This window comes from Leptinotarsa decemlineata, unplaced genomic scaffold, assembly GCF_025532065.1.
Source record: "Leptinotarsa decemlineata unplaced genomic scaffold, Ldec_3_MD MMD2_tig00078422_RagTag_RagTag, whole genome shotgun sequence".
Lineage (NCBI taxonomy): Eukaryota > Metazoa > Arthropoda > Insecta > Coleoptera > Chrysomelidae > Leptinotarsa > Leptinotarsa decemlineata.
Window position 1 is genome coordinate 915,682 of NW_027412747.1, and position 17,236 is coordinate 932,917.

General features: G+C 36.0%; 1 long non-coding RNA gene across 1 annotated transcript; it reads left to right on the forward strand.

Annotated features, from left to right (window-relative positions):
* The first annotated feature begins 3,003 nt into the window (after positions 1-3,003).
* On the forward strand, positions 3,004-4,705 carry LOC141487285 (uncharacterized). Its single transcript, XR_012468308.1, has 3 exons — positions 3,004-3,157; positions 3,252-3,415; positions 3,721-4,705. It is a non-coding gene; the product is annotated as an uncharacterized lncRNA (long non-coding RNA).
* Positions 4,706-17,236: the final 12,531 nt, after the last annotated feature.

A 17,236-nucleotide genomic window follows, 5' to 3' on the forward strand; every position in this document is an offset into this window, starting at 1 on the left:
GGAGTTACTTTTCATACCACTGTCAGCTTGACGTCTGAAATTTCTGTGCAAAAAGTATCGAATTTTAAAGAAGAACATTTCACTGAATGGATACTTCGAGATATCTTATGGTTGTAAGAGGTCGCTGCAACAAATATCTTGGTAGAAGCGGAAGCATTATAATCCCGATAGTTCCTGAAATGCCAGTTGGAGTTAACATGTTAAATTCTCTATCATAAACATCTAATGTTTCATGAGAATAACGCATCACTATCAGTATTGAAATTGAAAAGTTTGTTTTCATTATTGACTTTGACATGTGACACAAATTGAATCACTCCATTCTGGCGAATCTTTTTATGAATGACATCGTTACGAATCGTTTTTGAATACACGCTCGAATACGATTAAACGGTAAAATCCAGAAAACACCTCATAATTTTAATTGATTTGACATTATTTGCATCGGCGGATCTCAAACTTAAACATATAGCTTGTTTCAAAGTGGTTGACAATGTTCCATTGTGGATTAGAATGAATAGCTGAAATATCAATTATATTAAGGAATATAACGTAAAATGAAAATACAATAAAACAAATAAAAAATAATCAAGATAGAAAATGAAAATGACCACCGAATAAAAAGAAATAAAAAATTAAAATTAAAAGAATTATTTCCAAGCAGCTTGTCTGCATTAACCTTTCTTGATTTTATATTATATATAAACTGGTTTTCCGATGGTATTCCAGGAAAGCTTCCCAATTTTTTGCTAATGCAGTCAGTTGATTGGTCAAACCACCAACGTTGACATAAAAACTTAGCAACTAACTTGGGTTCACACCAAAAGGTGGTTCCACTTATGTCTCGCTTGCTTTTACGCAGTTATTTTTATCAAGTACCCTTCTTGGTTCTTCACATTTAGTCATCTAGACCTGAACATACATGAGGAAACACGCAGAGGACACGCTTGACAGAATTCGAGCGCACGACAATCCAGCGCTAAGCGACCTACATAACGCAGTAAACAGGGATGACCCCAGATTTCGAGAGAGGGACAAACACAGAAGGCCAACGAAGCAGATGAACCAAAGACCACCCCCGAGAGTCGCTCTCAGGCGGCTCGGGTAAGTATAAAAATGTATTAACCAGACTTCAAATTGATCTCATTTTCAAATTCACTGAGAACCTCACTTGCTCGCGACTAAAAAGACACTAGTCTCCGGTTAGTTTTTGGGGACCCCATGCAATAATTCAGTTAAGAAAGTCATGATAAAACAATTCAACAGATCAGAAAGTAAAAGCACCTAGAGGCTGACATTCAACCAAAGAAAGTCAGATGTCAATCTTGCTGAAGTGCCCATCAGTAAGTTGGGGACCGCTCCGGAGAAGCGGGGGCACGGGGGCACATTTTGAAGAAGGACACTGTAAACACTAGACTCATAAGACTGCATCTGTCAAATGTTAATACATGCCAGCATGTCAGGTTCGGCGTTGCCAGTTGTACAATGAATCATTGTTTATGGAGTAATGTAGCGTTGCCGGTTTGGAATTAATCGTGAACTACTCGACGAAAATTGGAAGCGCGAAAGTGATATATTAATAATAATGAATCAGATTTAAGAAAAAACATTACAGATTAATGAGGCTGTATCGTTTCAAAGTGTGATCCCTCAATGTTACAAGGTATCTCAAAATACATCATTGAAAACAAACATGACGTCAAAGTGTACAGGGCGCGTCAAAATATATTTAAGAAAAAACATGTCAGTTCAACAGAAGTATAGCATTCCAACATACCAAAAGGGCACTACGTCTCGTATCTTTGTTAACCAAGTTAGCATCATCAGGAGAAAGAGGAGATCCAAAAGTGTCGAGAGGTTAAGCGTTGTGGAAGAGCGTTGTGGGAGAGCGAAGTATTCGACAATGACATTTCAAAATACGTTATTTTGCATAAGTTTCGAAGGAAAACGATTTTCCGTACGTCGTTGGTAAACAAAAATTAGTATTATAATGGCATTCAGAGTATACAGACGTAAAGTAGAGGAATTTGAGAGACGTGTCCAACATTTACGTCAAGATATTCAATTATATGAGGAAAAGAAAATGGTTCTCAAGCAGTTGAATAATTTACACATTCAAGACAAAGTGTTCCAGCCTCAGAGTGTAGAATATGTCGTCAACGATGCTGAAAAACAAATTTTGTACTTCCGACTACAATAATTTCTGTTCAATATGTAAACGAATGTGGATGAAATTCCAAGGAAATATGCATGAAGGCTAGTGTAAACAATGGAAATCGATTTGTTCGACATCAGTCAATGAGGATATTTGCGCAGGCGCAATTCCAAAGAATACACCATTCAAATGTGAATTGAAAAATATATTTCAAGATCTTCGTCATCAAAAAAAAAACTGTTGAATTTGTTCCAGAACACACAACGAGGCAAGAGAAAAAGAAGTCACAAATGTAATTTGACGTTTATAGAGTTATCATAGAATCTACGATGTCAGTATGTATTCTAATTAGACTTGTACAACAATTATGAATTTTAATAAAAAAATGAATATTTTGATTGAAACAGTAGATTTTTTGTTTTATTTCAAGTTGGTAAAAATATATAATATAGGTATGCAGCATTATCGCTATCACTTATTGATAAAGCCAGAAACGTGGCTCAAAGTGACGAAACAAAGGCTCTTTGTTTGATTGCATAATATGTCATCACCTATTTTCCTATTCTTAGCCAAGGTGACATTGATCACTGTCAATGCTGAATCAGCACCCAGAGATCTGCAGTTCTCAAAGCGACGGAACAAAGGCTCTTTGTTTGGTTTTGAAATATGTCATCACTTATTTTCCTATAAATACCTCCTGCGAGGCAAAATGATGAGTTAGTTGTATCAGTGATACTAGTGACAAGTGCAACGATTTTAGTAAGTATTTTTCATGTTCACTTTATGAATTTTTATTGCAAGATTTTTTATACGTTTTTGACTTTTTGACCGCACAATTTGTTTTGATGTTTTATTAGATGGCAGCCTCAGAACCGGAAAACGTGATTATGAATTTCACTCGAGAATCCTTCAAGCTGAATAAGAGTTTTTCTCGTATTTTATCTAGTTGCCTTCAATGCCATATCTTGTCTATATACACATTTATTATGTAGTAAACGCATAGTAAGTTACGAATAACTTTCATTCATGTTGTCGTTTATTGAGAGAGTGTTCGTATAATTTGAAACATTGTTTTTTTATTTTTGGTTTCTCGCAGGTGGATTTCCTGAAATTCAATTTCAGTCGTGGAGAGGAAACCAAATAACAAAATAGCAGATTCACCTGTAGAGACGCCGCAGAAGAAATTGACAGCCAACATCGTGAGAAGCATTTAGAAAATACGCTGTCGTGTTGTTTCATTTGAAATTGTACGAAATTAAGGTAAGTACTGTTTTTTTTCTCTGTTCAATATATGTATAGAGTTTGTGGTTGTATACTATATTTTTTGTTCGACTCAAAAATTTTTTCATTCATAGATATGATCCGCATAAAGAAGTGTTTTCAATTGTGTTTAGTACTTGCAGAATATGTGTTTTAAATTCGTTGTTTTGAATGACAGTTGATTTTTTCAATTATAACTGTAGCTCGCTCATTTTTCACAATCACTCCATGAAAGATATTACCCCCACTCTTGAATTTTATTTTTCTCTGGTGTATATTTGCATTGAGAATCAAATTTATTTCAGAACACTACATCAACGTGTGCAGTATAACTTCAGAGTCATCTCAACAACTACATCCAAAATCGTCTCAGCAACCTTTTCCACATCGAGTTTCAAATCACAGCAGCTTCCAGAACCATCTCAACAGTGTCCACAAAACGAAATTCAATTCTCTGCAGCTTCCAAAACCGACTCATAACACCTAGAATTTCATTTGTGAACAAAATATCGATGAGTCATGTCAATAAATAGAATCCAAATGATTGATTTTCCAAAAATCAAGTCGGTAATTGATAATTACCTCTCAGTTATTAGAGATAATTATTCAGATTATATTGCCAAACAAGCTATACAATTTATTAATAAACATATAAGGAAATACATTTTAGCTATGAAAAAAATTAAATTATCGGTTGGGGAAAAAAAGAAAATAATTACAAAAATTGGGGAATTGAAACGCTTCAAAGTGATTGTCAAAATGATGAATGATAAACATACAGGCTCGGGTTTGAAGCGACGAAGCTCCAGGGTGAAGTGGCAAACTGTTAACAATGTTTTCAATCGTAGAGTAACAACAGGGGTAATCATCAATTTAACTTATAAAGATCCTAAAAAGTTTCTAGGCGATGCTTTTTCATTATTCAAACGTGAGATTTCCAAAATTTTGAAACAAATGTCATGTCTCAAAGTTAATTTTACATTTTCAGGGGATTTTATTAAAAAGTCGAATGATGGGGAAATTGTTGATCGTAAATATTTCAGTACACCAAATAAAGTTATCGATTCAGGTACGGACTTGGCTGCTTGGTACAATGAAAATGCTGTGGATGTTATATTGAATAAATTAGGCGAATTTGAAGAACAATTTTCGGGGTGGGCTTTGAGTAAAATTCTTTTGTTGGAAGTAGCAATTAATAAATATGTGATTGGTAACGGTTCTTCTTTCATTCCATTGTCACAAGAAATCGCAAGGAAGAAGGCATGCATTAATGTACAAAACAATGACGAAATGTGCTTCTTTTGGAGTATAGCGCCTTGTATCCTGTAGCAAAAAATTCTAATAGAGTGTCAAAATATCCATACTATTCTACAGTTCTGAATACTACAGGGCTAAATACTTCAATGGATTTACATCAAATTTCCAAATTTGAAAAACCTAATAATATTTCTGTTAATGTTTACACTTTGGAATTGAATCAAGCAAAAGAAAAATCATTTTTTGTAGTAGTACCTGCCAGACTCACGACAACAAAACGAGACAGACATATCAATTTGTTATTGATTCAAGACAAATATTTTCCAAAATTGAACGATTATGAGGCTCCACCCATTAATGACGATGACGAGACTGAAATTAAATTCCATTATTGTTAGATCAAAGACATGTCTAGACTATTTTCAAAACAAATGAGTAATCATAGAGGTCAAAAGTTTTTTTGTGATAGATGCCTAAGTTATTTTTCAAGTCAACAAAAATTAAATGATCATACTGTTCTGTGCGAAAAAGTGAATGATTGTAAAATTTCCTTTCCTACATACGATTATGTGGAATTTCGAAATTATGTTTATAAACAAAAATGCCCGTTTATAATTTTTGCTGATTTCGAGTCACTGTTGGAAAAATGTAACGAAAGCATATCTAACAAAGCTACAAAATACCAAAAACATATACCTTTCAGTGCAGGCTACTACTTAAAGTGTTCCTATGACGACAGTCTCTCTCATTTCAAAAGCTATCGAGGTGAAGACTGTATGAAATGGTTTGCCGATAAGTTGTCTGATATTGCAAAATTTGCTGAATCTAAAATTAAGAATATTGAGCCGATGACAGTGCCTTTGAATAATATCGGTGCTGCAACGACTTGTCATATTTGCGAAAAACCGTTCGCCCCCAAAGATGTTATTGTGTACGATCACGATCATTATATGGGGGCGTTCCGCGGTTTTGCCCTGTTATGTCAACTTTCAAAAATTATTCGTGGTACCCATTACTTTTCATAATCTTTCAGGATACAACAGTCACTTCATTATCAGAGATATCGCAAAAAAAGGCTGTATGAGCATACTTCTCTCAAATAAAGAAAAATACATTTCCTTTACACAGAAGGATGCTGAAACTAAAATTAAATTTTGATTTATAGATTCTTTTCGATTCATGGGAATATCGTTGGATGAATTAGTATCCACATTGGATCAAAATGATTTGGAAATAAAAAAAAAATGTTGTCATTTAGATGAGGAGAAATTCGCTCTTCTCAACAGGAAGGGAGTATTTCCGTATGATTATTTAGATAGCATGGAAAAATTGAACATCACCGAGTTACCATCACGAGAAGAATTCTATAATAAATTGAATGATGAATACATAACAGAAGAGAAATATGCTCACGCACAAAATGTTTGGGAATCATTCGAAATTACAAATTTGGGATCGTATACGGACCTATATTTGAAAACAGATATTTTATTACTGGCAGACGTTTTTGAAAATTTTCGTCAAAAAAGCATGACTATTTATGGGTTGGACCCCGCATGGTATTATACTATGCCTGGGTACACGTGGGATGCCATGTTGAAGTATACGAAGTGTAAATTACAAATTTTAAAAGACATTGACATGATTATGTTTGTAGAAAAGGGGATAAGGGGCGGAATATCGGTTTGTTCAAATAGATATTCTGAAGCAAATAATAAATATATGGAAGCATACAATCCCGAAAAACCTTCAAAATATCTTTTATATTTAGACGTCAATAATTTATATGGTTGGGCAATGTCAGAATTTTTACCTCACGACGGTTTTCAGTGGGTGGAAAATTTTGACAAAGATGTAACTGAAATTCCTGACAATGCTTCAGAAGGCTACATATTGGAAGTTGATTTGGAATACCCTGAGAGATTACATGATTCACATAAAGATTTTCCGTTTCGTCCAGAGCATCAAGCACCACCAAATTCCAAACAAAAAAAATTAATGGGTACCCTGTATCATAAAGACAAATATATTTTGCATTATCGCAACTTGAAACAAGCATTGAAAAACGGTTTGATTCTAACCAAAATTCATCGGGTTTTGAAATTCAAACAATCTGCATGGCTGCGTCCCTACATCGAGTTGAATACTCGTCTAAGGGCTGCAGCCACCAGTTCTTTTGGCAAAAATCTATATAAACTAATGGTAAATGCTATTTTTGGGAAAACTATGGAAAACATTCGATTACACAGGGTGGTCAAACTTGTGAATTCCTGGAACGGTCGTTATGGCGCCAAAAATTTAATTGCGAGCCCCCGATTTCAGAGTCGAACCGTTTTCGATACAGACTTGGTGGCTATTGAATTGAAAAAGACTGAACTTGTTTTCAATAAACCTCTGTACATCGGAATGGCAATTTTAGATATTTCAAAAACATGCATGTTTGATTTCCATTACGATTTCATGGTGCCCACTCTAGGTATAGAAAATTGCAAGTTAATGTATACAGATACAGATAGCTTCATCTACGAAATAACGTGTGAAGATGTCTATTCAGAACTCATCAAAAATAACCTATCAAAATTTGATACTTCCGATTATTTGCCCGATAATAAGTTTCAAATTCTACTTGTGAATAAAAAAATTTTTGGAGCAAATGGTAAAATCATCACGCACTTTGCGGGGTTACGTTCCAAAATGTACACCTACAAAGTGCAGGGTGGAAAAGTTATCAAAAAATCAAAGGGAATTCGATATAATGTAGTCAAAAATAAAATTGATTTCAAAGATTATATGGATTTTCTCAGAAATTTTAAAGAAAAAATATGTGAGCAGTTCACCATTGGATCATACGCTCACAACGTTTTCAGTATCAAGCAGGTGAAAATAGGCTTGAGTCCACACGACGATAAACGAAAATTAATTACCAAATCATCCGACACTTTACCTTGGGGGCACTATAGCTTGAAATGAGGTTATCATTTGGATTTTTTTTCTATTGATGTGATTCATTGATAAATTTTGTCCTTGTTTGAATATGACTGATAGGTGTGTGTTACTCTGAGAATTTTCAACAGCGGTAGGAGACCACCAACTTTTCAAGAATTGACTGCAAACAGAAATATGTTTGAGTATTTCAGTTTTTGTATACTATTTATTATTGTACATGTACACGTTGATATAATTTGAATGAAATATATTGAAATTGTGTATACTTATTTATTGTTGTACACACACGTTGATAAAATTTGAATAAAATACAGGCTGATTCACGGTGGATGGCACATTAGACGTTTCTGGTGAACCAGACAACAGATCACTTTGAAAATTTAATGGAGGGCATATTCGGACATTCTCTAGCCAACTAAAATATTTTCGGCAATGCGGTGTTGCCGCTTCTATTAGAAAGCAGTAGCAACTTTGATTTTTCAAATAGAACACTCTGTATATAATATTATTTTTAGAATTTCCAACAATTGCCCGACAACTTTTCTTGATATTTCCCTATACCTATCTGTTACCGTTTTCGAAATAAAAATTAATTTCAATTTTTTTCTTCGAAAATCATGACTTCTAAAAATGCCTATACCTAACTAGTCAAGTTTCGGACTTATGAACATTTATTTGTGAAAATGTCCCTTCAGAATGGTATTTCCATTCGGTATTTGGTGAGCAGGCCATGATTACTATTTGACAGTAGCGTTGTGACATTCTCCTAATAATATCGACATTTTCGTCACTTCAGAAGTTGCAAATACCTTCAAAACGATGGAACAAAACTATTCAAACGAAGTTCTTATGAATTTGTTTATTATTTTTGGATAGTGTGACAAAATTATCAGCAGAACATGTAGAAAGTTCAATGAAATGTATACGAATCTACCGCCAATGAACCTCAAGAAATTTATACGAATTCAGAACAATTTCAATGCATTTGGATCAACTTTAAAAGCACCAAGAAACTTGCCTCGACCCGTAACTTTCGAAGACAACCAGATTAATGTCTTAGCATATTTTCACGCATTTCCCGAGTCATCGATAAGAAGTGCTGAAGAAGATTTGGGTATAAAATATTCATCGGTTCAAAGAATCTTGCGAAGACATAAAATGCATGATTATAAATTCACCAAAATTCAAGCAATGAAGCCTCAAGATCCTCAACAGAGAGTAGAATTTTGTGAAATGTTGTTGACACGCATTCAAGAAGATCCACTTTTTTTAAATAAAATTATTTGGACTGATGAATCGAAATTTTCGAGAGGAGGGATTTTCAATAGAACAAATCGTCATTATTGGTCCAGTGAAAATCCTCACGTCACAAAAGAAGCCGGATTTCAAGAAAAATTTAGTTTTAATGTCTTCTGCATGTTGATGGACAACAAATTGAGGTACGTGATATACGAGGAGTCATTAACATCCAGAAGCTACCTGAATATTTTGGAGAATACTGTAGACAGTTTCGTGGATAATCTGCCACTCGAAGATTATCGAAACTGTTGGTACCAACTAGACGGAGCTCCTGCACATTGCACAAGAGAAGTGAGCGCAGAACTGGATAGACTATTTGACGATCGGTGGATGAGGCGCTTGGGACCATGGAATTGGCCAGCGAGATCACCCGATCTTAATCCATTAGATTTTTATTTGTGGGGAATGTTTAAAGGAAAAGTTTACAAAATACCCGTGCGTTCGAGAGATGAATTGTTAGAAAGTATTGCCCAAACATTTGAAGATTTGGATCCCAATGAAATCAGATCTGCCACCACGAAAGCAGTCAACACCTGCATTTTAAAGTGCTTGGAAGTGAACGGCCAGCGATTCGAACATATTTTGAAATATTCTACATGATTGTTTTACTTTTTCATAATTATTCATATCAATATTTCCAATTTCAAGTTTCTTGGTGCTTTTTTAAAGTTTATCCAAACATATTGAAATTGTTCTGAATTCGTATAAATTTCTTGAGGTTCATTGGCGGTAGATTCGGATACATTTCATTGAACTTTCTACATGTTCTGCTGATAATTTTGTCACACTGTCCAAAAATAATGAACAAATTCATAAGAACTTCGTTCGAATAGTTTTGTTACATCGTTTTGAAGGTATTTGCAACTTCTGAAGTGACGAAAATGTCGATATTATTAGGAGAATGTCACAACGCTACTGTCAAATAGTAATCATGGCCTGCTTACCAAATACCGAATGGAAATACCATTCTGAAGGGACATTTTCACAAATAAATGTTCATAAGTCCGAAACTTGACTAGTTAGGTATAGGTATGATATACATAGAAAGAAAGCAAATTTCAGCAGCTTTCCGAATTTTTAATAATACACAGGGTGTTCTATTTAAAATAATCAAATTTCAGCAACTTTTTCAAGAAAACGAAAAAACTGTATTTTTTTACCACCCTGTATTGAAGTAACGGAGATTAGGCTGACGTGTGGGAAGTGTCCAAGTATCACCTAACTCCAAACCAAATTTCGATATCATAGTACTTCTTAACTAAAACATATCGGCATTTTTAGAAGTCATGATTTTCGAAGAAAAAAATTGAAATTAATTTTCATTTCGAAAACGGTAACAGATAGGTATAGAGAAATATCAAGAAAAGTTGTCGGGCAATTGTTGGAGATTCCAAAAATAATATTATATACAGAGTGTTCCATTTGAAAAATCAAAGTTGCTACTGCTTTCTAATAGAAGAGGCAACACCGCATTGTCGAAAATATTTTAGTTGGCTAGAGAATGTCCGAATATGCCCTCCATTAAATTTTCAAAGTGATCCGTTGTCTGGTTCACCAGAAACGTCTAATGTGCCATCCACCGTGAATCAGCCTGTATATATTGAAATTTTGGTGTTTTATTCCATCAAATAACTTTTTAAAGCTGTTGTTTTCACCTTATACATTAAATGAAACAAATGTTACAACATTTTTTCATTTATTACATAAATCATACACTATTTTTTGTTTATAATAAAATAAATATTCACGTAAAGCATTAGCATACAGACTATCTAGAGCTGAGGCTTGACAAAAACCTTCTATGATTTCTTCCAAAGTTAAATTAGTTTTATTCTCACGTAACCATGATTTTATTATATTGAAAACACCTCGATAATAATTACAAAAGTTCAAAGCATCCAGCATAGCGATACGGTCAGAGAGCACACCAAGGTGAGTATTCAGGATATCGTTTACATCTCGTTGAAACAGCTCCATGTTCGTGGTGTCCTTGGAAATGAAAACTTGTTTGGTATTACTTTCGATGTACTGTGTGACGTAAATGTAATCCCCGCAACGTGTTGTAATTGGATCATATTCGTCTACATATCCATCGATTTGTGATTCAAAGAAATTTTCCTTTATTTGTTGCAGGATGTCAATGAGGGTCGCCCATTCACAACTTGTTAAATTGATGGAACGAATGGAGAACTGCTGCTTCAAAATAATGCATGGGCTGAAGTCTCTGCATAGACTTAGGCCTCATCGAATTTCATAAGATGACATGGGGAATGCCATCAACAGCAATTGATGTTCGTTTCGAGCAGCCATTTCATATTGCTCCAACGCTCTGTCTGTTGCATTTAGAGTTCCATTATAATCTTCACCATCACTGTCGAACATTACTTCAACTTCACTACCATAACCACTATGGAGAGAAATTTTCAAACTGAATGTCCATCTGTGTTTGCATGCGCTCTTATAGCTTCAGATCACGTGGTCCGTTTCAGATATTGTGCGTTTGTTAAACACACAAATATTTCTTCACAAAAGGCCCTCCCAATACATTGTCAGTGTGCTTGTTTTCCATAAGATTCTATACAAAATCGACATTTTCGATCCAACTCTCTGTATCTGTAGAGTAGGAAGGGTAAGTGTAAGCCCACGCACTTAGGCCACATGTGACCCATTGTACATCCTCCCAAGGAGTTGTCCTCCTAGGTCGTCGTCCATCCTGTCCTTTCCAGGAAGGTGGACAGGTCGCTGGGAGACATCTCCTTTATATCGGCAGGTGTAGGCCAAGACTCGCCGAACACACACTCTCTTATTGACGATAACTCCGGGCACTCGCACAGGACATGCCTGACAGTCTCATCTTCCTGTTCACACATCCTGCATAGAGGTGTGTCCACTAGCCCCATATTATGTAGCTGTTTCCTTAGCTGACAGTGGCCAGTCAGAAATCCTACTGTAAGGCGTAGATTTTTCCTGGTCATCGCCAGATATTTCTTCGGCGCCAGCTTCCCAGGGTCGCCCAAGGTGATCCTGGCAAGATTACATCCTTTGATTTCATCCCATCTCTTTAATTCGATCCAACTGTTGTGTTTGTTATCCAAACCCAGCCATTTTACGTACATTTTTTTATCTTTCTTCCTCAAGACTTTTCCAACGAGATATATATCAGGATTTGCAGTTTTTTGTAATTCTTCTCCATAAAAAGCACCCCTAATAGGTGCATCCTGCATATCTTCTAGCATGAAGGTGGCGGGGTTGGTAATATTAATTTTGAATAATTCCGTAGTCCAATTGGGCGTATAGCCTTTTTCAAAAACGTGTTTCGCCTTACTGATTCGTACAACATCACCGACTTTGAATATTCTCGGTCCAGCTATTTTCACATGGGTGTATGTTGATTTGAGAATTTGTTTTTCGTTAGTTTTGGTAATTTTCGAAGGTTGTATGCCCGTCTTCGAGTGTCGCGTATCATTGTAGGATTTTGTGATTTCAGGCAAGACATTCAACCATTTGTAGGTGCCATTCAGACTGAAATATTTGAAAAGTCTTTCTTTCAACGTTCTAATAATACGTTCGGCCATAGAAGCCTTAGTGATACTATACGTATTGTAGTGATTTATTCCATGTTTTTTCATCAAAGTTTGAAACTTATTGTTGTAAAATTCTTTACCTTGATCGGTTTGTAATTTTTTTGGACAACGTTTCGTATGTGTCAAGATATCTGCAAACGTTTTCGTAATTTCCTCTCCCGTTTTTGATTTCAGTGGTCGAGTCCACACAAATTTCGAAAAACAATCTATGACGACTAGAATCAGTTTGAAATTTCGATTTTGGTGAGCGAACGATCTCATCTCAACCAAGTCCATCTGCCATAAGTCATCTATTCCTTTGATAACTGTACGGCGTCGAGGATAATTTTTTCTAATTGGTTTATGTAGTTCGTTGACAAGTTGAATCTTGTCTTTGGAAGTCATGACGACTGATGGTGAAGATGTGTGCTTGCCTGAAGATGGTTCTGCTTGAACTTTATTTTGTATCTTTCTGATTTCCTTGATAGTAGATTGTACCTTCGAATTTATTTCGGTAATTTGTTTGGAGATGTCACTTCGAAATTTGGTTAGTTTTTCATTTACTTGGATCATTTGTTTTTCGTGTTTCTTAGCTAGTTGATATATAAATGAAGCAAGTTCATTATCGGTTCCATCCACATACTTTTTATTAGCAACATCGTAATCAGTGGTGGGGCTCTTCACATGACACAATTTCACATCACCACAATGAATATTACCATCTGAGGTATAATGCAACAAACATCCTCCAGAGGGCGTTGGCAATTTTAGCTTTCTGTTGCTGTCGCTACGTCCAAACTCATCGATAACCATTTTGAAAATGATAATGTATTGGGGAACGTAGTGTATCTTATAGAATTATTTTTGCCTCTTTAAGTTCATTCAAAATGGCAATGATTTCATTGTTGTGTGAAGAATTTCCTGCATCTCGAGAGGCTAGCAATAATTTGAGACGTTCGCATAGCTCGTTGGGATCGTCCCAATAAATGTATTCAATGGGTTTCGTATTGAATGTCATTGCAAGAGGTGACGTTTTGGGTAGACATGATGTCATCGTAATAGTAGTAGTAAGAGGTGTTTCAGGTTGTAAAAACCCAGTACCAGTTTTACGACGATTTCCTGCTGTAGGAAACAACGGTTTGATTATGTTGGTGTACTTGTATCTCTGTGTGCCTTTTAGATGTCCAGCCGAATTCTTGTGAGCGCTCGATAAATTCAAAATATTTTTGTATACATTCAAATCCTCAGTGTTATAATTTTCAGGCATGTCGAGAAATAACAGTTCATATATACCGGGTGTTCCTTTCCAGTGATAAGCAGCCAATTTTATGTATCCGCTACGCTTGTCAAAATCGATTTCTTTTTGGCCTAGGAACCATTTTGAAGATACCCCATCATATATGGGACCGTATACTTTGTCGATTTCCTTGTCATTTCCCCAATGTTTTTTAATGTACTGTTGAGACATTATCGGATATTGATCGATATATTCTTCTAAAACTTGTTCATTTATGCCTGACGCAACGTTGTCGTCTTGTTCGTCTTCTGCATACCCACTAAAGACGTTTTCATCATCATCGTCATCCTCATCTGTACCTGCAACATGTACGAGGGATTGGAATGGAATCGTTTCAGGCTCATCCACTGTCTCTTGTTTGACTTCGGTTTTTGCCTCAGTTTTCAATGGGGTACTAGCTGACTGTGTTGCTGTTTTATTAGCTTTTTTCCTCAATGGAATAGACAGAGGTTTGAAAAATATTTGCAATGACTCATCTTCTTCGGATTTGCCCGATTTCAGAGCCAAATATTTTTTTCGAATGATACGTGCAATTTCGTTGATTTTATTCTTTCGAATAACATCAACTTCTTTGCTCAACTGTTTCATGATGGTGAATGATACTACATCACGCACTGTGTATACTTATATATTTGTCGAATCCTTGACGATAACGTCCACCATTCTTATCGAAATCTTTCATTATTACAACGGTTCCATATCGATGTTGCCAACATTCGGCACACATTCTCTTGAATTCATTGAAAGACATGTCGGGAGAGACGTGTTCATCGAATACATGTTTCAAATTTATTTCATCCTGTTTGAAAAGTACAATCATATTGCAATTGTCTCGTATCAATTGTTTGGGGATTTTTGAATATGTCTGACAAAGATAGGCGGCGTCAATGTTCTTATGCCTACATACAGAATAATATTCGCGAATTTTCTATTGGCCATCACATGTGACATCATCGAAAATGAATATGGAATTTGATTTGGCTTCGTGAGGGCTTATGATATTCTCATTTTCCCTGAACGGATAATATCCCAACCCCTTGACTTTACTGAAAATTTCTTAAACCACTTGATATTTAGGTTGATACAATGATTTTGAATATACGTAGATATTTTCAAATTTGGCGCCATTTCGGTGGAATAGCAATGTTAAGATAGCGTTTGTTTTTCCACAACCACTCGGCCCACAAATTATTGCACGAAACGAATTGGGTAATAATATACCATGCTTCCCAACTACACTACATTTGTTGGCTTCATTAAAAAAGTCTAAATTTTCAATAGGTAATGTCTTGTCTTGTTGAACGACTTTCAATGATAATGAGTGCGCTACGGTTATAAATAAAAACATCACAGTCATCACCCAATCATTCTCAATGTTGACTTACTCCGGTGCAGGTGTCGTCAATTCGATAATCAATAAGCTCCCGTTCGAATTACATCTACCTGGTTATCAGTTTTGCGGACCAGGCACCAAATTGAAAAAGAGATTGGAACGCGGTGTCACCGGTGTAAATCCTTTGGACGAATATTGTAAAGATCACGATATCGCGTACTCTCAAAGCGACTCATTAGAAGACCGTCATAAAGCAGATCAAGTGTTGGAAAATAGAGCTTGGGAACGCGTTAAATCGAAAGACGCTAGATTTGGTGAAAAAGCTGCAGCTACAACAATGAAAGCGAAACGTAAGCTCGGCATGGGGTTGTCCTTTCGACGTAATATGCTTAAAAAAATTACTAAAAATTGGAAGCCACATCCTACCAATATTAAGAAATCTAGTGCTTCGGCTTTGCGAGCTGCTGAAATGGCATTGAGTCAAGCTGGAGGCCGTAAAAACATTCGGATACCTAGGATAATACCATTCGAAGCAAAATCTGGAGGAATTCTTTCCCTCATCCCTATATTCGCTGCCCTTTCAGCTTTGGGTTCGTTGGCAGGTGGAGCAGGCGCTATCGCAAAAACCGTAATAGATGCTAAAAATGCCAAAAAGAAACTTGAAGAAGATCAACGTCACAATAAAGCTATGGAACATTTAGGTTCCGGTTTGTACTTACGCAAAACACCTCGAGGATTTGGTTTGTTCCTAAAGAAACAACAGCAACGCAAAGGGCGAGGTCTTTACTTGAAAAAGCAAACTCCTACTGAAGCTACCCCATAGAGCATTATACGATTCGGAAATTCAAAAATGTGCCCGTCAACTGAGAATTCCACATTTTCGTGGAGTCTTTATGCGCGACACGTTGCCAACTCGTGGTCCTCGACTGCGAGAATGTGCTGTATTGAACCTGGATTCTCAATTGAATGCAGGCACTCATTGGGTAGCTTACATTAAAAACGGCAATGCTGTACAATATTTTGATAGTTTCGGTAATCTCAAACCTCCAATGGAATTGGTCAGATATTTTGGAGGGGGTATAACGATCACAAATAACAATGATCAGTATCAAAATTTTGACCAGAGTAATTGCGGACATCTGTGCCTACAGTTTCTGCTCCATAATGTCTGCAAAAATGGTTGGAGATAAATCTTTGCGAGATTTAACCGATGCTGAATTGAAAACTTTATAGATCGACTATTTGATTGAGAATGCTAAACCTTGGGAATTATTGGATGTTTGGCATAGATTACCAAAGGACTACCAACATCGATTCGCTTTGCAGATTCGTTTACCATGTTTCATCCATTGCCGACATGAGGTACCACCACCTACATCAGCTGCGTCATCGCTACAAAAAGCAATGTAATATGGTCCTGTGAATTCGCAAATAGAATGTTATTATTGTAAAAATAAATGATTTTTATGCAAAATGTTGTTGTTGTTGTTCCAATCATTATTTAAGGAGATGTCATACTGACATTATATCAGTCATGTCTATGATATTAACGCTAACGAGTCGTTCTTCGACGCTCTCCATCGATTTCAATCCACCCATTCGTTTAGATTCTGATTCTGAATATACTTTGGCTTTGCTCAGTTTCCATTCGTACAACAGTATACCCAATATTGAAGAAGCTACGAAATTCTACTACTATGAAAACGCTGACAAAACTAAACAGAAAAGCATCGATATACCTGTTGGATCTTACGAAATTGGTGACATTGAAGAATTAATAAACAAATACATCACGCCTAAAACGTTCAAGGAAAACCCTGAGGATTTTTTCTATCTGAAACCGAATAATAATACGCTGAAAAGTGAAATATTCTGTCTGAAGCACTCGATCGATTTCCGACCTGCAAACAGCTTGGCTCACATACTGGGGTTTTCATCTACTGTTCTCAAACCAAACTTACATCACGAATCCGATCTACCTGTGGATATCATTAAAGTACGCACCATATACATAGATAGCAACATTACGTTTGGAGCCTTCTACAACGACCCACCGACTCATACGATATACGAATTTGCTGTTGGTGTTGATCCGGGGTATGCAATTGACGAAACACCTAATCACC